The sequence below is a fragment of the Astatotilapia calliptera genome, chromosome 17 (assembly GCF_900246225.1).
Source record: "Astatotilapia calliptera chromosome 17, fAstCal1.2, whole genome shotgun sequence".
Classification (NCBI taxonomy): domain Eukaryota; kingdom Metazoa; phylum Chordata; class Actinopteri; order Cichliformes; family Cichlidae; genus Astatotilapia; species Astatotilapia calliptera.
In genome coordinates, this window is record NC_039318.1 from 23,175,428 (window position 1) to 23,198,832 (window position 23,405).

General features: G+C 40.6%; 1 protein-coding gene across 2 annotated transcripts in view; it reads right to left on the minus strand.

Moving 5' to 3' along the window:
* syt1a (synaptotagmin Ia) overlaps nt 1-11,170 on the minus strand; it is a 214,453-nt gene extending 203,283 nt beyond the window's left edge. For both annotated transcript variants that reach the window (XM_026146694.1, XM_026146690.1), the window contains exon 1: nt 11,027-11,170. The gene's annotated coding sequence lies outside the window, so the exon portion shown is untranslated. The remainder of the gene's footprint in view (nt 1-11,026) is intronic.
* Between the last annotated feature and the right edge of the window lie 12,235 nt (nt 11,171-23,405).

Below are 23,405 nucleotides of genomic sequence, written 5' to 3' on the forward strand. Positions count from 1 at the left end.
ATTTAAAACCTCAATACATCTATTATTTTATTTCTACTGATCTATTTTTGTAATTAAGCAACATTTAGGCTGAAAATATTAAGCTGGGGCACATGTCCATGATCTATCCCACATCCGCCTTGAGAAAAATACCTCCACTGATTGGGCTTCTAACTGGAATACTTGTTGTTAATGGTGGCAGTCTTGCACAGTTTGTTTTGCAATGCACAATGCATGCATAATCCACATTTGGAAGTGGCTGCCTCTTCATTAACAACGTTTAAGAAATGAATGTGAGGAAATCCATCATTATCGCAACTCGCAATCACCAAACCCTACAGCGGGTGCAAACTCATAATCTCAGGCAATTTGCATATGCAATTAGCGTAAGCTTCAAGGAAAGGATGTGATTGACAGCACGGCAATGTTTTGCCTAGTTGATCTGATTGAACCCAATTTCAAGAGTAACCATGGTCCCCTGTTTTGCACCGTTGTGTCTCCCTGGCCATTTTAAGATACTACAGCAGATGAAAGGTTGCAGTGGAGTTTGAAAGCATTACAACTTGGACCTTTTTGTAACAACGGTGTCCAAGAGACAGAGTACATTCACTATTTTACCTTAAGTTGTGCTTCAGTTGTATGCCTGTTTTTAAGACAGCTTTGAAGGTTTAATGCACTGCTAAAAAACAAAATAAAATCCTTCTGCCAGCTTGATAGAATTTTAAGTGGAGGCGTAGACAGACAGAAAGAGGAAGCCTTCTGTTTTCCCTCTCCCTTTTTTACCACCCTCCTCAACATTATTAATCTAGCTCTAGGGTCAAAACCAGTGGCAAGAATATAACTGAAAGGTAAAGGTTTGCGCTGAATCTCTCACTATGCATATGGAACATGATGGGACAGCCATGTTTCATTATAAATTCAAGGCCAATCTGTTCCTAGGGAGGGAAAGCAGGATGTCAAGGTAATGAGTTAATTTAGGAGATAAGGAACAGCAAATGTAATCTCTGAAATATCACCAGCAGCAAAATAGCTCCTTGGGCCTCAAGTCCATCGTATCAAACAGAGGTTACTAATTATCATGATAGTCTTTGCTCAAGGTACTCTACGGAACTGTAAATAAGGATAATCAGCCTAACAGTATATGGTGAAGTTACCCTGAGGACTCACTGTGAAGATCCCATTTAACACTGATCTGAATAATGGAGTAGGTTTTCTTTCAAAGTAGCATCTCACAATGGCTTGTCACCATGCTCTCCGCTCCCCAGATGCTGTTTTCATTAAATGCAATCACTGAAGACTTCACTTTTATTTAGTTTCTAACAGCAACAGACCTGTAGCTGTTAGGACATCTATGCTCTAAACCTCTACATGAACTAACAGGTGAGGTTAACATATGCGACTAAGGAATTAGGGCAAACAACGACAAAAGCAGCTTTTAGGCTGATTCCTATCAATTGTTGTGTTGTAATACATTGGGTTATGAACAATACAGAAAGCTAAATGTTACCAATTAGTCTTTAACGTCCTAATCTAACAAACTGCAAGAGAAAGCATAAAGGTAGGTATTTGATCCCCAAGAAAAGCAAGACAGTTAAATGTTTCTTGTAGTTGGTCACCAGGTTTTGCACGTTTCTCCTGAGGCCCATTTTGGCCCATTCCTCTATGGAAATTCTTTAAATCCTTCAAGTTTCTTAGTTGCTGCTTGGCAACTTGATGCCAAGTCCTGTCCTGTACTGTACCGCCCCAAAGCACAATGTGTCCACCTCCATGCTTGACTGTGGGGATGGTGTTCTTTGGGTCATACTCAGCATTTCTCTTCCTCCAAACACCGCGGGTCAAATTGTCAAAGGTTGAGTTTGGTTTCATCTGACCACAGAACTTTCTCCTAAGCCTTCTTTGAATCCTTTAGATGTTCACTATCAAACACAAGACACACATGTACATGTGCAGGGGGCCCTTGTGGGTGCTGCGAGCTCAATTTGCCCCCTTTCTTATTATCATTCGCGTCGCATTAGGCAAGATCTTAATTGGAGCTCAATACCAAGGGTGACTGGCTTGAAAATTAAAAACTGTCATCAGACACCCAGGATACAAGCGACGCTGTAAGCATAAAAACAGCCTTATGTCTCTCAATGATATGCAAATCTATTTATAACTTTTATGTATGTGTTTTTTTCTGGATTATTGGTTGATATTTTGTGTCTCTCTACAAAAATGAACCCTAAAAATTTTAGACTGTTCATTTATTTGTAAGTAAGCAAACTTACAAACTGAATGAAAACACACTGAGCAACAACGTATAATATACTACAACAAAAGTGCACATGTTGAATGCTTTGCTGGTTAAATATTCATGAATTCTCAAGTAGGCAGCCCATTAAATTAGCAAAATAAACAACCAGCAATGGACTCTGCCAATCACTGATAGCTGATATATTAACCCAATCAGCCATCCCTATTTTTAAATGCCTCCATTTAAGCAGCAAAGTACGGGAGTCAAACAGCTTAAGAGAGAATACAATCTTTTCAGCTACTATCACAGACCCCAGACTACCCAGTACAACAACATTATATCAGATTTAACTAGATGCCTAGTTATTATCCCCAAGTGGGCCGGACTGGCCCCATGGTGCTGTGTTAATGAGTGTTTTTTCGTCTGACTGGGTGGACATGTTTGGAAGAAAGGCCTTCGTCTCGCCCCGAGACACTTGGCTCCGACAGTGAACTCTGCACAGAACGGACCTATAGGCCTCTACAGTGCCTCATCCTTCATGGGATCTCCAAACATGCTAGACTGCTCCATTTTTCAAGGATGAGGGGATTGGTAGCTGGTAGGGTAAACAAGGGGGGGGTTTGAAATTGAAACCATTTACTGTTATATCTCTCAATCTTTTGCACTAGTCTTTTGCTGGTGGTGTTATTATTTTGCCAGCTGACTCTAGCTGTGCCTGTTTGTGGCAAACTCAAGCAAAACCATTCCTGTAGTTGAGGGTTAAATTGTATGCGATATGATTTTTGAAGAGTTGCTAAAAAGGGGGCCACTTCACCCTGGAGCAGGGGCAGCGGTGCAGACGAGAGCAGCTTATGACGATAAGACGGATCGCAGAACAATGTACGACTCTCGCACATGTCAGCTACAGTACGGTGCTAATCGAAGAGGAAGAGCACGGGGGAGGCGGCTGGCATGACAATCTACAGCAGGCAGGAGACTTGGTTGCCATGGTGACAAACAAGGATGTTTGCATCAGAGGCAAATCTCAGCAGTCAGCAGCGGAGGGCACACATACCATTCGACTAACAGTAATGGAGAATCATCGGGGCCAGGGATGAGAAAAGGTGGGGTGAAAGGGAGGACTGCCTTTTCCTTATCACTTGGTGTTCCCTCGCAATTTCTTTTCCACAGCAGGTCTGATCCACACACACATGCACATCCACACTGCAGGAGGGGGGTCCCTCTCTAACGGAGAACCAGGGAGTCACCGGTTCAACAGCTAATGACATCCACTGCATTGCTGTGTTAGAGAGATGAATGAAATCATCTTCACAGCTGGGTCACTTGACAAAATTAAGGCTGTAATGTTGATTATGTGCCTGTGCATTTATTCGGTTTAATCCATCCACGGTGAATTTAATGAGCATGCAATGACCTTGATTGGTAGCAAAACAATACAGCAATGTGACTCACTCCAGCGGGCTGCTCTGGAGTGCAAATATACACTCAGCTCACAGAGCGATAAGTTGAATATGAGTGACAACTACGCATACTTCCCAACAGATGTTGAAATTATTGTGACACATTTTAAACCCACCAAGGTCATTTGTGTCACAGGCAAGGCGGTGCGGGGTGACACTGATTTTAATTGCTTGCTTGCTTTATCCCATCACGCCACTGTGTTTTACACACACTGTTGGGTGTCGTATTGCTTTATGACTAATGCATCCTCCAAGGGCGCCCAGAAGCAGCGAGTTAACTGTAGCAGAGGCAGGAGGCAACTTACTGGGATATAATTTGATCTGCTTCCCCTCGTCTATCTGACATATTCCGAGGACACCGACAGAGGCTGGAGAATTGTGAGCTTGTACAAGCTGTAAAAACACAATTAACCTTTTCTGCCTTATACAAGACTCCGTTTGTGTTGATGCCTGATTTGTAAATGTGTCATTTTGCTCAAATTGATGCATTTGCCTTTGTAATACTCAGTTCACGTTACTTAATTTCCCTCCCTGAAAAAAGCAGCTGTTTTACTGCTGTAAACTCATGAATGGAAGATGGACTGAAGAATGGACACTGGTAATTTGAATTCTAGGCTCGTCTCTCCGTTGATGGGTAACTCTTGATAGAGAGTGGCTAAATCATCCCAAGAGATAACTGGAACAGCTCAGCTGGTTTGGTTATTGCTGACATAAACCTTGAGGTGGGGTAGCACTTCCTTCTTTAGGGTTTGGTGTGAATGTGCATGTAAGCACAGGACAGATTGGTTTTTAAAAGAATGCCTTATTACATTTATGCAACATTCAACATGTGCTCCAGGGCCTCTTTTTATGCCGCGTGCCCTTCAGTAATAATTCAAATATGCTTTCACCGGGCACAGGGGATGTTTCGTCTACTATGTACAGGGGCTCAGGAGGACTGACATGGAGCACACAGGGCAAGGCTCGTGTCCCTCAGCAGTCCCACACACCCACATGGTATTAATCTCTAATAACTTCCCCACACAGCGCCTTCGGGCAGTGGCAGAAATGCTACGGGAAGATGATGCGTTTCACCAGCGCTAAGTATGAATCAGGATATTAAAAAGTTGTAGGAGGGCAAAAGCAATTTCCTCCTAAAGGGGATTTTAAAATTACAGCGCTGAGACTGGAGGTAAGTCCTACCACCAAATCATTCTCTTTTTCTTGCCCCTCCCCTCCATCACCATCGCCACACATGTGCACCAAAGATAACGTCTGTCAATGAATAGCTTTCTAACAGACAGTCATGACAAAGCCATGAAATACAGCCTTCATAAATGCACGGTTGTTAATTCAAGGGCACGACTGGCTGTGATGTACATGAGCAGTCCCGGCATTATGGGCAGTGACGTCACCATGCCCCATCGGATGAGTTACTGACATAAAGTCATGAATTTTGCTAATGATTGAGATAAAAGTCCGTAACACACAAGCTCAAGCTAATGATTTGGCTAACAGCATCTTTAGCAATAGAAGTGACTTTTTACGCTCCATGGTAGAATTTTAGATTCTAGTAGATTTCTACGTTTGGGTTTCTGTCTAAGCTCGCTTTGCATTTTTGGATGTTTGCTTATTTTCAGAAGGTAACGCCATTGTGTTGTGGTTAATACTTTCCCTTAAAATCTGAAAATGACACACAAATCTCCGGAAAGGTTACATCTGGTGTAAATGTGTTACACCTGCCAAATGTGGTGACCACTTGTGAATCAGAGAGCAACCCAAAGAAGCTTTACTCTTGCTTATTTTTCAGGTGCTCTGTTAGCCACGATGACTGCTTGCTTATTCCATATGTTTTAATTTGCTAATTTTCCAGAGCCTCCTGGTTGTGATTTAATTCTAATTAATAGCTATAATATTAAAATCCCTTTAGTCGCCTCAGTGTATCCCCCTTTACCCAGTTCCCTGCCCTTGTTCTTATGTGTAAAAAGTGTTGTCTTCTTTGTAACATTTGTCAGATCTTCTATTGTTTCTCCCAATGTTCACCTTGCTAGTTTGTGAAACTTTGCTCCAGCTTTTTTGATATCTGGCTCAGAACTTGATTTTTTAGAGACTGGCATTTATCCTGATGTTTCTTAAGTGGATGGACATGCAAGTCAAACCATATACTGACTTACAGCTGAAAAGCGGTCTTTCATGAACTTATGCAGCTGTAGTTTTAAAACATGAGCTCAGTGAAATATTGCAAAAAGAAATTTTAAGTGTCCTTGAATTTGTTATATTATCTTCAAGGGTAATGTAACGGCTTTTTGAGACTATATATGGAACTGCTTCTTGCGGTACCACCTTTAATGTCAATTAAATAGGCTTCCTATAGTGTATCTCAGTTTATAACCTTTGTTTTATAGCAAATACAACTGTGAATATATGTGAAAGTCTCTGTTATAAAAACAGAAATGTGAAACAATGCAAATCATAGTCAAAGACCCAGTGAGCCTCGTCACACTCTGGCGCAAACAAACCTGACAGAGATCCTGTAATTTTTTTAAATTAGTTTAATTTATTGTATTTACCCAAGGTTTTCCTTGGTGAAACAAAACTGAATGAAGTCATTGTGACAGTGCATTTCAGCTTCCCCCGAAGTCATTCACTTAGTGTATTTAATTAAGCGCATTCTGCAAACTGAGGCAGCAATATCCAAAACAGACCTTTTTTTCAAACTGGCTTCATTAGACACTTTTCAGGCTGTGGTGTTCATCCTTTCTGATTTACTGCAATTCAGTTCCAATTGTCTTGACTGTGTTGCAGTTGATTATTATAAATTTAAATGCCAAATACAGCTGGATAGAAGATTGGAGGCATTGCTCTAGATTACGCACAAGTGAGAAGAGCTTTACTAGCTTTCTTTTGGAAGGAAAGTAGGTATTCATTTATGGTAGGTAATTTAGCAGCTTTACACCATGTGACATACACTATCAAATCAGCAACAAGTTATAAAAAAATCTACTTTATGACAGAGAGAAGAAGATCTCTTGTGATTCTTGTTTAAGTGTGTCATTGTACCACAAAACAAAGTTCCAGTATTTAGGAAGCACCTAGCTGTGAGGGTTCACATGGACAGCAGACACATAAATTAGAGCTGGTGGCTGATGGTCATGATGACGCAGGGCTTAAAATTGTGATGGCTAAAATTGGCACAACTCAAAAGAGCCAAAAGATTCTCATATAGTACAGCTTGAAACATCATGTAGTTAAGTCTGTGTGTGCTTTTTAAGCACAATGTTGATGCTACGGATTGTAACTGGATTGTGTTTTTAAGCATACATATGAGTCTGTTTAGCTCTGTCAATAAAATGTGTATGAGTATGTGTGTGTTTGTGAGACCGTGTGTGGATTGATCCTGTAATCTGAGTCTTATCTCGGTGGGTCCACAGAGATCAAGCAGTCCTGAGTCCTCTACACTCTGTCAAACACAGAGCTTCAAATGAGGACTTAAGACCAAGCTAATTAGCCTATTAGTGTCAGGTCTTTACAGCGATGCTGATACCAGTTAGGCAAGCAAGAGAAACTATGACAATGACCTTTCGTCTCTCATTACTTTACACACAACACAATTCAGGGTTGTATTCGAAAAACATCTTGTAAAGTGACAAACTCAGGGAGCTGATGTTGATGAACTTACAGGATAACTCAAGCGTTTAACACTTAGATGTGACGTCCTGATTTGTCTCCATCAGGTTCACTCAAACTAAAACACTGCTTTACCGCTTTGATTTAAATCCGACTTGTTTTGGCTTGAACGCCTGCAGGGAAATATTGGTGCTGAAAAATGCAGCAAAAAAGAAAACCATTGAAAAGCATTGCTTTGTCATGAACTGCTAAATGTGCAATAAATTATCATTTTAACAGACTTTTACACCAGCAGGTACCTAAAATTATCAGCAGATTGTGGTGAAATAGCAGCAAACACCTATGTATAGTGTTGCAAGGTCACAATACTTCAATCTACACACCGTTTTGTAAAGTCACTTTGTCGCTGAAGAGACGAAAGCAGTCTAAGTCTGCCTCAGTCCATCTTGTGGGGGTGATGCACTGCTCACACATTGTGGTTTTGTGGGCACTTGACCTCTAACCAGGTGGATTTAACTTCTACGCCATTTGGGATATCTGACAAACCAGGATCAAATAAATGAGCAAGCACTCCACAGTCACACAGGATAGTGGTTACAACAGATTGATGGCAGTCGCTGTAAAGTTGATCAACTGCATAGTCACACAGGTCTAGAGACTGGTCTGTGACCCCCTGGCAACCACAGGCCGCTAGAGAAAAATGTGTTTTCACTGATTGGTTGGCAAAAACATCCATGATAGCTTTGGTCACTAGCAGATTGTTGCATAGTTTGAAAAGAACATACCAATTCGTCTGCAAATTCCTATTGCTAGTGAAACTGAAAAGTAGGAAACAAAATGGACACAAAGACCTGTTGCCTTCAAAGTAAAAGTTGCACTTAAAAACATGTTGGTTGCAATGCTGTGGCACATCTTTGACTTTAACTTTGAGATAAGTCGGCACCTTCCATTCAAACTACAGACGACTGCGCCAATCTGCTATAGCAACCAAAACAAGGAAGAAGGAAGGTTTTGGTCTAGGTGTGATGGATTCAGTTCTGCTCAGTGTTTATCATCTTATTGTTGTGGCCATCCACAACAGTCCCAGTTTCTCAATTTAACTGCTCACCGCTGCTCTATACCATAAAGTCCTATCTCTTGTCTGCAGCACAAAAATCAAATAACAACCAACCTGCCTGACAATCTGTTGAAGAAACAGGCTTCCATAAATTTGAAGCAGGAAGTTACCATTAATATGCATGAACTGAAAACATGGTTAATTTGCAAAGCAACAGAGAAAAAAAAATATTTTGAACAGTGATGCCACACTGTGATACTAACAGGTGGTGCTTTGCACTTTAGTTTCACGAAGAGAACAAATGCTGCAGAAAACTGTGTGTTTGTTGGGTTTTATACTGATGGCAGAAGTAGGGTGAACTTTGTTAAAATTCGTAGACTGATTTCTCTCAGGCTGAATATGCTAAGAACTGTTGAACGTCATTATCCATCATCTTAAATAAGAACCAATATACAACTGTTTTATCAGTTTTGTAGCAGGGGCACTGTAAAGGAGATGGGACTAGATTGCGATGAATAGTCAATCAATAATCAGCTCCAAAGAATGTAAAAAAAGTGCAATACATTACCAGACTTTTTTCCCCTAAGATATCTGGTATCAGTGATGGTGATGAATGTGATCAAAGGATGATTATAGGGATGTCCTTGGAGAGTGGGAACACTACTTATGAGGCATCCACCAGCATGACTCAGTCTCTGTGGTGACACTGTTACTGTTCTGTGCACATCCCAGTTCATAGGCACCCAAACCAAATGGCCACACAAGGTCAAATCCTAAGTGATATTTTCCATTTTGTGTTGTTCCAAACATAAACAAACAAATAGCTTCACCGTACTGTCCTCGTGGCTCTACTTCCTTTCCATACCACTTCTAATAACCTTATGAGTGAGAGCCACTGTCCACGTGCAAAGTAATGCTGGCAGATGCCCTTCCATCCTGACAGTTTCTGGCTTTTGAAAAGTTCACTCCAGATAACACAGCCAAGACAAAAGGTTAGAGCTGCTTGGACATCAGGCTTGGGACTTTGGGTCTGTACTTCTCATTAATAGCCCCTTAACAAGCCTGATAAAACATGACAACGCCTCAGGCAACAGATAACTGGCCACTTGATTAGATTCTGAGTCAATATCTGCCCCTGCCCTCTCTTTCTTGCTGTATACGTGATTGGAAGCCAGACAAAGTATTTAAAGCCAAAAGGAGAAGAATTCATGACTATACCCTGGTTGTGATTCATATGGCAGCGCTTCCAAAAAGTTTTGGCTCCAGATTCTTAAAGGCCAAGGTTTTGCAAAAAAAGCTACCCTGAGCTATCAGTCCACACAGCATCCATTAGTGCATGGCTTCAGCCTGTCTGATTCAGTTAGTAATTATGAAATGGAGCATCTGCAGAAGCTCCCTGAGAGTATGTAAACATAGGCTCTGCCTTGGGGAATTAGATCAGAGGTCATTTAGATTTAGGTGAGAAAAGCAAAGAGTGCTGTTTCACTCGCGCTTTTCCCGTCACCTGGTAACAGTTTGACACACGGGAGCTACCTAGTGTATATGTCCAAACCAGTACAGCTAAACAGCAACAGCTGAGCAACCCCTCTTCTCTCTCCCTCTTCTTCCTCTCCCATGCCTCTGGCTGATTATGCCCCCTGAGATATTAGGTAATCTGGGAGCAGGCAAGAGGTGACAGGCCACTTCTTTTTTAATGACTTGTCAGCGAAGGCGCGCTAACAATCACCATGGATATGGTTGACATGTTTGCTGAGCGACAGCAGCCGTCCATTACATGTGCACTGTGCGGTAGCCAATCGGCACTCTATCAGTAAACCCGTGGGAGGTGATAAGCCTTCTTTACAGCAACGGGGGTTCCCACTAATAATGATACCAGATAAGGACAATATCGGCGAGGAACTGGAACGACATTTTCAAATTGTATCTGTTCACTAAATAGACTCTTAAGCTAAAAAGACTGCAACTTTAAACAGCTATTTATTGCCACAAGTTTATAGGATAAATTATCAGCAGGAAGTGTAGTCAGGACCAAATCGAAGTATTCGAAAAGTCAAGTTGAAGCGCTTGTCTTGTTCCATATTCAAATGGCATTACAGCTCATTTCTGAATCAATACCCTGCCTGTCTTTATTTCTGCTCAAAATAAATCTATCATGACTCAAAGATGGAGAATAGTGAAGTAAAAAAAATTAATGATAGGGCACCAGGGCTGCAGCCTGCCTATTTTATCTGATGGAGCGAGGTGAACAAACGGAGGGATTAGCTTCCATGGGATGAAAGCAGCTGCTCATCTTCCGTCTCCATTCCCCTCCCCTCCTTTCCTCTCCTCTCCATCTGCCCACACATCCACGCTGTGGTCTCCCCTCGCAACAAAAGACGTGTTCTATATGTTGCTATCACTAGCTGCACTCCACCCTGCACCTACAGCAGTTTCCGAGCAAGCACAAAAAGCCTTTCAGTGCACATGGCAACGAAAGACGCGCCAAAAACGGTGTTAATAAGAAGGCTTGGGAGTGAAGTGTACTTCCCCTGTGACACCCTTAAAACACCCACCCTTCCTGATTATGTCACCTAGAAACAGATACATCACACACATCCACCCCACTATGAGAAGACACTACAAAACAAACAAGAGACGCCCCGATTCTTTGCAACTTCTGAGGTAGCCCAAAGCAGAAACGTGCTCTCTTACCTGGCAACAACAACACACCTTCAGCTCCAAATCTGCTCGCCCTGTCGAGGAGGCGCTCATCTGTAGTAGGAGTAGGAGGTCTTGAAGAAAAAGTGTGTGTGCTGTGTGTGTGTTTGTGTGAGTGTGATGCTGGAAGAGAGGAAGAGGGAGAGAGGGAAAGTGAGAGGTGGAGCCTAGCTGAGAGGAGAGAAAGAGGGCTGGATGATGACTCCGTCTGCCGTCTACATAGCCAGTCTTGTGGGAGCAGTGTGGATGGCGCTAGAATGTCTTCTGTTCAAACACAACAGGCAGATGCACTTAATTCACGGCTTGGAGAAAAAGCCTGGGGCAGAGAGCGGAGGGTGGGAGGAGGTGTGAGAAGACAGGAGAGACTCTGGGCTGTTTAAGCCAGCATCATCACACGGTGGTTCCTAGGAATCCCTCCAGTAAGAAGGACACTGCATCACTGAGTCCTTGACTGTGATTGGTTGGGTGTTGGGAAGACGTCAAGTATGGTGGGCAATGCTGCGTAACCTTAGCTGACCCTTTCAACACATATTAACATGTCTTGTCTGTGTTTTTCACCATTCGGGGCATATGTCACCTCCAAGGTCACTTAAAAAAAGAAAGAAAAGAAAAGAAAAAGACTCCCCTAGGATCTTGGGAATGTTGGGAGACTATGTGTATGCGTGTGTTTGTCAGTACACAGTAAGTCATGACCTGCCCTTGCACATGAGCAAACGCACACACAAATACACACATCCAACAAGAACTTGAAAGGAGGATGATTTCCCCAGAGGAAGGCTGAGCCTTTCAGGAGAAGAGCCACACAAACACCTGCAAGGACAATCTTTCATTAGAGTGATTGAACATGTTGTCAATCCAACCTCAAAAGCAATGAAGAGGTAAGATTAGACCGATCTTTTAACCTGACAACAAGTTACATCATGATGTATTTTTTTCTCATTGTTACAGGTAATTAAACTTTGTGTTGTTTACCAATAATAAATTTAATATATTATTAATGTGATGTATAAATTGTCTATTTTCAAAATTGTAAATGTAAACGTGCATCAGATTGTTTTTAAACTTCAAAAATAAATGCTAATCTACAACAATTATTTGGATGGCTATTATAAAGCAGGTTAGACAATGATCACTTGCAGTCGGTTTCTGTTTTCTAAGCGACTTCGATCTGCCAATTCAACAACAAAACGACAGTATGGTGGATTCAGTCTGCTATCAGTGTCCTAATGGTTGGTGATTCAATATGGGGAAAACTGGCAATTATACGCAATATTGTTGTGATAATATAGCGATTAACCGTGATAAATTTGTCAGATTCACAAATCAGTTCCATATATACTCTATATACACAGAAATTCACATTAACTATTCAGTTCAACTCAGTTGTATTTATATAGCACCAAACCACAACAACAGCTGCCTCAAGGTGCTTCATAGTGTAAGGTAAAGATAATACAGGAAAAAACAACAACAATCAAACAACCCCCTATGAGCAAGCAGTTGGCAACAGTGGGAAGGGAAAACTCCCTTTTAACATCAAGCAACCTCCAGAAGAACCAGGCTGAGTGAGAGGCAGCCATTTATTGCAACTGGAGGTCAAAGAAGGAAGACGGAACAAAGGAGATAACTTATTACCTTCTAATACTTACTTATTATAAGGGAACTGCGATTGTTTGGATGGGGTTGCCTTCCATGAGGCAAACTTTGCAATCGTCTTGCGATGGAAAAGTGGTCAACCACAGAGTGTTGCATGCTCAACCTCTTGATGACTAGATAATCACTAAACCTACTTGCAATCAGTCACGCATAGAAAAAAAAATTCACCAGCCAGCAACCAATTTCTTACTAGTCACAAAGAGGCTGCTGACCTACTTTTACTGTGACTGAACCATAATGGAACATCAGTTTCAAAATCACAATTTATTATGTGGATTATTAACAAACACATAATTACAAATTTTATGTGTACCAGTATAGTCAAAATATCATGTAAGTATGTATCTACATAATACATTTTATAAAATTCATTAAATGTGTGCAATTTTTAATAGATGGACTATTGACAAACAGAAATTTAACAGTCAATCGAAAAATAACTATTTACCTATGTTTAATTAAGTATTAATTTACCATTTTTCAATAACTGTTGTTTTTTTTAAGTGTTACCAAATTTAAATTAGAAATCTTGCAACTATTAATATTAAAATAAACAATCATTCAACACTAAGCGCTTCATAAAAGCTTCAAATTCAAAAGGGAAAATGCATGTGTCGTGACATACTAGCAAAATAAATCATGACTATGGAAAGGGGCTGATAACAACATTTTTGGCTGCCTCAGGCAGAAAATGAGGTTTTCCATCAGATGCAAGCCTTGAATAAAAGCAGTGTCCACCTGCACTCAAAGGTTAGACAGAAACTGATGCTGCAGAATGAATAGAGCTCTCTGTCTTATGGTTTCCAGTAAAAATATAAAAAGAGTCCAAAGGTGGTGCTTAGGTAGAGCTATAAGTGCTCTTATGTACATAGCATATTGTAAAAACATCTCAGACGTGAATTAAGCTGTCATCAGCTGGGACCTTTGTGATATACTCTGATTGCACAGGTTCAATTTCCTGGAAATTGTTTTTATATGTGTGAGTGTTTAAGTTGTTCAGGTGGCTGCATGATTCTTCAAGTACTAAACGCAAGTTCATCTGAAGTCCTCGTACCGAAGGCGCAACGATGACTGAAACAGATTGTCAGCTCCTCACAGGGCTTTACATAGCAGGTGACCTGACCCAGATTATTCCACACCCTCGCCGGATATCAGCTTAGATAGACTACAAAGGATAAGTCAATACAGATAAAGGATGCATGGATGGATGGAAGAGAAAATGATTTTCTAAAAATAGAATTTAAAATGAGCAAGATGTCAGTCCAGCAGTGGAAAAAAACAAATTACAAAGCATGAGTTCACTTAGTTTAACTACTTAATCTGTGTATTTGAAACTGCTATGACAGTCCTGTCATATATGATCATGATCATATTAACACATAGCAAATTAACGCTAAATCTACGATTGATTTTCATCTGATGTAACTGTTCTCAAAGACATAAAATTATGCAAAAGACAAATGCAAAGCACGACCACTTTGTTAGATGACTACTTCAAGCTCATAAGAAGGTGACAGCGGCAGTGGTTATTTTATGTTTTTCTTTGACATGCTTGACAATCAAATGAATAATTTTGGATATATATCAGTCAAACAGCATTAATTCTGTGTCTGAATGTAACATGATCACAAAGTTGTTCTGTGCTCCAAAATTATGGCCAAAAGGTTGTTTGTTTCTTTAGCAGGGCACTATGATCTCACAGTGCTCACAGACTGATAATTCAATGTTATCACTCAAACATTTTATCTTGCTAAATGTTTTAGTGAAAGTTTGTCAGACTTGGTAGAGTCTTTTTTATTCCAATTTTTTTTATTTTATTTGTATCTTTATCTTTATCTATTATTACTAATACTACTAAAATTGTCTGGTGAATGATTTCTCCAGGGGAACAAATTCATGTTATGAGCAATTAAGAGCTTTTTAGTGATAGGAATATGTGGTTCTTTAGTCTTACACCCCCATTCCCACCCCAACCGGTAAAGTCTCCTGTCCTTGTATTTTCCTAGACAAGGCTCTGGCCGTGAGATGTGCTGTGATTACTGGTTTTAATGGCAGTTTGTCTTGAAATGAAGGAGCTTGTTGGTTCTGGGGGGGCTCTACTGGCACACTTACATTGTCAAGAGCAGGAACACCAGCTGCATCCTCCCTGGTCCTGTTCAGAAATAGCCTGGCCCCAGTTGTAGCCCTGGCCTTGTACCAGCCAACAGCCCCCACCAGACAGGCGGCAGGCCCCGCTCCAGCAGTGTGGCTCAGAGTCTTCCTATTCTAGAGGACAGAGGTGTCTCTGAGGCCCGGAAACAAGAGGGCAGCAAACATTTCCGACTCTTTGCTCTACAAGCAGTGTCCTCTGTCACAAAGCGTTTCATCTAATGGGCTCAGAGCAAAATCAAAGTGACAATATTAATCATGTGATGCGGAAAATAATTAGAGGGGCTATAAAGGACTGAGTTAGTCCTTTCCCCCATGTCCCAACATACAGCAGATAAGTCATTAACGCTTGGCTCAGTGAGTGTTGAAGGGGGTACAGGATGCATTTTGTAATGTGGTCATTAGGAGCTAATTACTTTACAGAAATCTGACATTTATCAACAATTACAACACAGGTGTCTCGAAACACATCCTTAGCCTTACTTTATCTTCTCTCTAACTTGTAGAAACTGTTAACACACTTCAAAAGGGGTTATTTAATTAACATTTTTAAGTGTCAGTGCTCCTCAGTAAAATACTAAAAAAAAATGTCTGGAGATACCCATGCTTATTATTAAGTGCCAAAAAACACTGAAGCAGAAAAAGTCCTGTTGTCAGTTTCTCCCAGTCCATCTTATTCCCTTATTAAAAAAATGTGACAACGCTAGTGATTGTTTTCATTCTCCCGACACGGCCGGTTGTTGATATGCAGTAGTCTTCAGAGGCATTAGTCATCCACACCTGGCTGTGTTGATCAAAACCCTGCTATGGTCAAATCAGCTCTCTATCAGTGTGTGATTCATATAGGAGAGGCTTGCCCTGCCCCGTCTGTCTGCATGCTAGCATGGCGCCCCAGGAAGCCTGGTGTTTCTCTTGTTTACAGATCGACAGCATCTCTGGGAGAAGCCGGACGACAGCCTGTGACAGACTGATGGATGAGGAGACACTCATGCGCCACTGTGTCATCCCTGCACTCTCCACCCACTCTCCACTCACACTCGCCTACCAGAGGCGAGGATAGAGGAGTGCATTTGTTAATGCATGCAGATCGAGATTAAAGTTGCACCTTTTCCACCAAACCATGCAGAGAGGGGCATGATGGGTAAATAGTGGGCGGCTGTCAGGTTGCCTGATTGTTAACAGCCACATGACAGGGATAGATCCACTGCAAATGACAATGCTTGGGAATAGAGAGGCCAGATGAAATGGGTGACAAGCAGAGGTGACAGGACACAAGGGCACCCAATGAATCTGCATAGAAATGAGAAAGCTCCTCCAGAAATTACATCTCAAAATCTCCTTCCAAAAAAAAAAAAAAAAGAAAGAAAAAAAGAAAGGTTGAGTTGCTATTCAGAGACAATAAAGCTGATTTTCAAGTGTGGCATTGCAGGTACTAGGGCTGTTCGATATAACGATATATATCGGATGACGATATAAAAACATCTATTGTTTCATTTTACGCTATCGTTTGTTTCGTGGTGTCGCAAAATAAACTGTTTACGGCAATATTTTTTTCATCGTTTTGATGGTCACTGTAGTGGCTATATTAATTTCTTAAAGTTCTCTCTTTCCCTTATATTTAATATAACCACACTAAGGACGGACAAGCGCCTGTTTTTATGCGTTGTGGTTAGCAACAACGACGGTAACACCATTGCGTGTCCGCTTGTTTATGTTCCACATAAACCTTTCACAATAAAGTTCAAGATCCTGTTGAGACTTTTCAAAATAAACTGAATCACGTGAAAAAGTATGCAGAGTATTTATGGATGAGAAGCAAAAAAGAGCCGTCAGATGCTAAAAAATAAACCTTAGACTCAAACGTTAGAACAGGCTTTTCCCGCAGCACGCTGTGTAATAAATTCTTATGTCTAAAAATGTATCATTTCATGCATCGGTTAAAACACTCGACTCCAGGTACACGGCGCCCAGAAAATGTTACATTTTTGTGATTTCTATCGTTATCGGGATGATAGATGTTTTATATCGGGATATGAAATTTTGGTCATATCGCACAGCCCTAGCAGATACTGTACATATTTTAACCGATTCCTTTAGATCTAGCCCTCATGATGTGGGAAATTCCTGCACGCAATTACAGCAATCTAATCACATTCATCCCAAGTTTCAGCAGCCCAGAATGATGGGCCATAAGCATTTCCAACATCATCCGACCTAAAGAAAACCCTTGCTATGTTCTCTCTTCGTCTTTTCTGCAAGGCTTCATAAAGTCTTGCTAGCATGCACAGAGAAGTTCAAACAAAGCCCCCAACAATCAGACAAACGACTATGAGCAAGCAACAGTGGCAATAGTGGGAAGGAAAGAACTCCTTTGTAACAGGAAGAAGCCTCGTGCGGAACTAGGATCAGGGATGGACAGCCATGGGAGCAATTACTAACAATTACTAACGATTAAATGCAAAAGTGGTGTATAAACACACTAACAGTTAAAAAAAAAAAAAAAAAAAAAAGAGGTGAGTGAAGAAGAAAAGTGCATCACGGGAGGATCCCCAGCAGCCTGAGTCTATTGCAGCTTAACTTAGGGATGTTTCAGGGTCAGCTGATCCAATCTGGGAGCTGGTCCCATAGGAGAGGAACCTGATAGCCAAAAGCTCCCTAGACTGGCAAAGCAATAGTCCAAAACACAGGCTCAGAATATACAGCATTGTTGGGCTCAAACTTACAGTGCAGTTTGTAAAATACAGAATCCTGATGTCGATGTGAAAACAGTCAGGAAAAGAGCAAAGTGGAAAGGAAAAGAAGTGAAAGCAATGGCACTAAAAGAAGAAGAGCAGAAATTACAGCAATTTTGCATTTGTGGGAGAATGACAGTTCATTTCAGTTAGTAGCAGTACATCGTAGGCTGTGAAATCTGAAATCCAAGCCCTGACGAATAATGGTCATCGACTCACCAATTGCTGAAGCATAATAAGCCACTAAATACCAAGATGATTGCAGGATAATCTTTGCCTAAAAAATAAAGAGACCACTGAGAACACTTGAATAAACAAACTAATTAAGATGTTTCTTAACAGTGTTATGTTCAATATTTAATTAGAATTTTACTTGCTATTGAATAATTTGGACTTAACTGGACTTAATATACTTTCGGAGAAGACAGGCAGCGTAATAAGCCTGTTGAAATTCAAATAAATTAAACTCTCAGACACGACTGCCAATTTCTCAGATCTGTAAAGCAAATAAACAGCTTTAAGTGATGTTTTGTATGCTGTTGGTTGAACTAATCCTGTTTATATTTTTATCTACCCTTCCATCACTTAAAACCTCAAACCTTATATTGAGAGAAACTGTGGCAATTAGAGGACCATTTACTCATGTTCAATACGGGAAAACACCATTATTTTCAAAGTAAGGCTTTCAATCACGCCTTCAATGATTCTCAATCACTGCCACAGTTTTCTCCATGGTGTGGAACCAGCTATACTGACGTTTACTTTCAGAATTTTGCATTTTGGAGACACACATGAAAGGATGCTGGAGGTTTGATTTGTTATTTGAGGAAACATAAAACCAACAGGTGCTGTTAAAGTCATGTAGAAGTTGTCGCCGGGGCATGATTCACATCAAGTATTTCTTAGCTGAGTAGACTTTATTAATAATTAAAGACACTTGCATTCACTAGATGTAATGAGCATGATGTGGATTTGACTGTGAAACCAAAGAATATTAAAGAATACATTGAGCACACCAGGTTTATCCACATTTTTAATCTGACCGAAACAAAAGTTTACAAAACTGACATCAAGTTTTATTCAGTGACACTACAAAGTAGCTGCTGAGACTATAATCTCATCAGGGAAGTCTTTGGTGAGTGTTGTGGATCAAGGGTCTTTTTGTCCTGCTGATAGCTAAGACTACTGAGAAAAAAATCTCAAGCTATCAAGAGGAAAATGGGAAATAGATGCTGTGATTTATTTAAACATCTGCAAAAATACATGGAAATACAGAATATAAAGCAAAATAGAGTTTGTAAAATTCTACTGAGTTTGAAAGTCAATATTTAATATGGCTTCTTGAAGGACATTCTTCCTCTTCTTTGGATGTTGGCTGCCTTTGTTTGATTCTCTGTTAAGATGATCTCACACTGCGTGAGTAATGTTGAGATCTAAGCTCTGGTAAATCCAATCTCAGAGTGATTGTTTTCCATTGTGTTTTCTTCTATCCAGGCATGCTTTTACTGCACTGTGCAGTGTGTTTGGGATCACTGTCACTGAAACTGCAAGGTGGCTCAAAATGTGATGGTAATTTTCTGCATTTTGACAAGATCTCCAACACCACTGGCTGAAACGCAAACCATGACTAAGCCTCCACCGTGTTTTACAGATGGCTGTAGACACTGACTGTTGTGCCTCTACCCTGACCTTCCCCACATATGTTGATAACAATTTGAACCAAAAATTTCTAATTTTGATTTGTTCCTCAACAACCGTTCTCTTTTATTTACGCTATGCTGTTTGGCATACCTCAATTCATTATGACAGGCTTCTTGACAACCACTCAGGTTGTCAAGAAGCCTGTCAGGAATTTGTTTAGGCTTGCCACCACTCCCTTCGGCAACAAGCTGTGTAGACACAACACTGGTCTGCCTGTTTTATATTTGAATGATTCATGGGTCAGTGCTAAGTGGCTTAAGAAAACATTCCTCTGAAAACTGACTACAATGACTGCCAAAGCAGCTAATGTCTAAAGAAAAAAGACTTTAAAAGACATTCAGAAAGTTTAATGAGTTGTTAGTCGAGTTCACTTGTCTCCTTGGAAATCAAACATAAAGAAACGAGGGGTGGTTCTAGACATGTATAGTACTATACACTATTTGAGTAGCGAAGATATCCTTTGTTGTCTTACAACTACAACAGCACTTTTGTTACTCAATAATCAACAAACAATCCTTGTCACGGCGAGTGAGGTGAGCCGTGTGGAGGCAATGAAGGAGGATCCAAACGCAGGCAGTCGTGAAGGTGTGAAGGTGGTTTATTGAGCATGAAAGTAAATACAAACGGCAAAGGGAGCTATGACTAACTAGACTGGGAACAAACTAACTACAGAACACGAACCTGAACATGAGCAGAAACACTTGGCGGTTGACAGCAGGGAAACACACAGATGACGCAGGGTGGAATACACAGACGGACCAGCAACTACAATGACGGCAGACATGACTTAAATACACAGAGAATCACAGGGGAATTACACACAGGTGGTGGACACAGCTGGGAATAATCAACAAGACGAGACAAAGGTAAAACTGAACACACTCACATGAGACGCAGACCATCACAATAAAACAGGAACAAGCAACCATCACACTAAGACACAAACTCGACATAGAGAGACAGACAGAAAATGGCACATGGAGCTAGACAAATACTAAGCAGACACAACTGAAGAACAAATCCTAAACACCACAGAAACATGAAACTCAAATAATAAACATCATCATAATCAACACTACAAGAGAACAAGAAAACAATCCCTGATGCAAACTAAAACCAAAACATAATAAAACTCAAACTACTGGGTCCGACGGACCCAGAACCGTGACAATCCTACAGTGTTTCCCACCTCTGAATCTCCTATCGCTTTCTATTGTTGTGGTAAAATTGAGTTCTGTTCGACAAGCTTGAAGCGGAGACATGGTGAGGCAATTCTCCAAATACAATGAGCACATCAGTGACTAAATGGAAAGCAGTGATAGGATCTAGGCTGTCACGTAAACACAGAGCAGCAAATATCCTTACAAGACACTATATTCTATGGCACAGCCGTGCATACGCTCTGTCACAAGCATATTCTAACTAGTTTTAAAAGATAGTCTTCCAAGTTTTAAATATAAAAATGTTTATCGGTGAAATCAGTTAATTGTATACAGCTATTTCATTTCATCCTTCACTGCAGCAACTTTGATCGTCTCTGGAGTTAGGTGAGCTTCCTCCTTTTATCAGTGCACCCAGGCCTCCAACCAGTGTTATCACCCAACTTGCCCTAAAGATGCTTAAGCCAGTCATGCATCAACAACTCCACGGCAACATATGATAACACCTGTGATTGCACAATCATACATCAAGCAGTCTGTCAGCTCGGTCATTTTAAGGTGTTTGATAAATGATACATGCCTGCCTGAGAGCACGGAGTCTTCTTGTAGCAACCGAGATGGCTGCGTGCCTACCTCCTTGTGAGAGGGCAGCCAGCCATATGGCGCCTAAAGGTAATGTATAAAATGACTGTTACACTGCAATGCTGTGCTGTGCTAAGGTTCAGTCCCATGTGAAGTGACTCTTCATGCATCTTTGCACACCCAAGAGCTGCATGTTACACATGTTGCATAGCTAACACTGTTCAAACTACAGCAATTTGTGGTATATCTGTGATACACAAGGTGATCAAGATCTACACTGCACATGATCCTTTGGTAAAGCATGAAAGGAAGTTGATAGATCAATCTTAGATATTGCTCAGTGTAAAAACAGATGCAGAGTCTAGACAATAAAACATATTTTTATGTAATAATCTATTTTGCTTTACTTATTGTTAATTGAGGGGTGTTGTTAGAACTGTAATAACAAAAAGGTTAAAATTACCTTCATGAACTTAGAATTAAATACCGCCCTCAGTCCAGTTCTATCTGATTACACTTAATCGTCAGTTTCCATGAAATTCAAGCTTTTCTTTCCCATTTTTTCCCCACTGAGAATGCATAACTAACTCCTAAGCATACGCAACTTAAAAAACAAAAAAATATATTTTTGCAGAAAACAAAATTTGGAATCACAAAGGGTCAGTGCATATTTCTGCAAATTTCAGAAGACACACTGCCCACCAGCTGTGCCCACAAATTTACTACCAACGCCTATATTATCCAAGCAAAGGACTGGGAAAGCAAAAATACTGCAAAATACAGAATACAGACAAGCACCACTGTGCCAGTCCCAGATCCCTTATTACTGCAGAGATTTCATGTTTATTTGCTCAACCTCAGGCCACATTACACCGTCGCTTCTCCACATAATGCAATATTCAGGTGACCAACTCTTGAACCTCCCTTCATTCTTCCAGGTCAGTGCACCACACTGTCCTGGTGAATTCACAACATGGTTGCATGCATCCAACTCTACAAAGAGACAAACAGCTCTTTACCTCCAGGTCAAAGTCCTGCTCTTATCCGAGCATCTGTCTCCCTCCTGCTACCCTATCAAAAAATATCTTAAATGTACTCTGCTCGACTCGACTTCATCTAGCTGCAGAGTGAACCAGGCTCCCCTACACCTCTGAATCCTCAAATCTACGAGCAATCCTTTCTAAAGCCAGTTGATTAGGTGAGCTACAGGCAGTCTGCTTCGGGATCAGATTTTGTAGAAATTGGTTTTTTTTTTTGTTGTTTTTTTCAGTTTTTAAGTTCTCAAAACAGTTATTATAAATATTTGCATTTCCAACACCTGCTTGCTTAAACTGCTAAAAAAGAAATAAATCTGTCATTACTTTTTCATGCAGATATCTTTTAACTTAAACATGTTTTTGTTCGTCAAATGGTCGGTTAAGTCATTTTTGGGGGGGTTTTTTAGCCAATGAAAGCAGGACTTAAAAGTCTGTTTACTGCTTTTGTCTTCTATCTGTCCTTTCCCAAGTCAATTAGCAGAGAAGTCTGCCAGTAGGAGCGGATGCAGAGCCATGCATACCTGACAGATACCAAGCAGTGGCTGTGCTGAGCAAATTATACTGTCAGGAGCTTCACTGATATTGCGTAGTTTCAAGGCCAAGTTATTAAATCCTCCTCTCTGTTGCACTGCAGCTATTGCTTCACTGGTGATTTACTATCATGTCGTTTCTCTCCAGTAGGCCTATTCTTAGTCTGGGTATCATCCACATCACGCGTGGAGAGAGGGTTATTTTTAGCAAGGCAGTCACATGATGTGAGTGCAAGTGGAGTCTCACAGCTGTAGGCTACTGGTACAACATGCTATGCATCCACAGATCCCTGCTTGGAACAAATGAATCCCATCCTGTGGATCTCAAGAAGTTTTAATATTAATGTTAACTTTAATGTTGCTCTGAAGAAAAAACAAAGAGGCTGTATAGTCATGACTTCAGCGGAAAAAAAAAACTGTTTTTTAAAATGCATTCAAACAATGCCTGAGTTTTACATTTGATATTATTTATTTTCCAGATAACCTGAATGCCAAAATATTAGACACAGTTTAACCTTGTGCTTATTGTAAGCAAATATCATATACATAATAACAAGTAGATGTAATGTACCCTCTCTTATGTGTCAGAATTTGTCAAAAATAAAATGAAAGCATGTATCCAGCCTGCCTTGAAACAACACTTTAGTGTGCTGGTGTTATTGGAGTACGGGATATATTCTTAGCATTTGAGCATCATTTAAACAACACCGCCTTCCTGAGTATTGTTGCTAACCATTACATCGCTTTATGATCAAGGTGTACTCATCTTCCGATCACTGTTCCCAGCAGGATAATGATAAAGTTCAAATCATTTTAAAGTGGTCCCT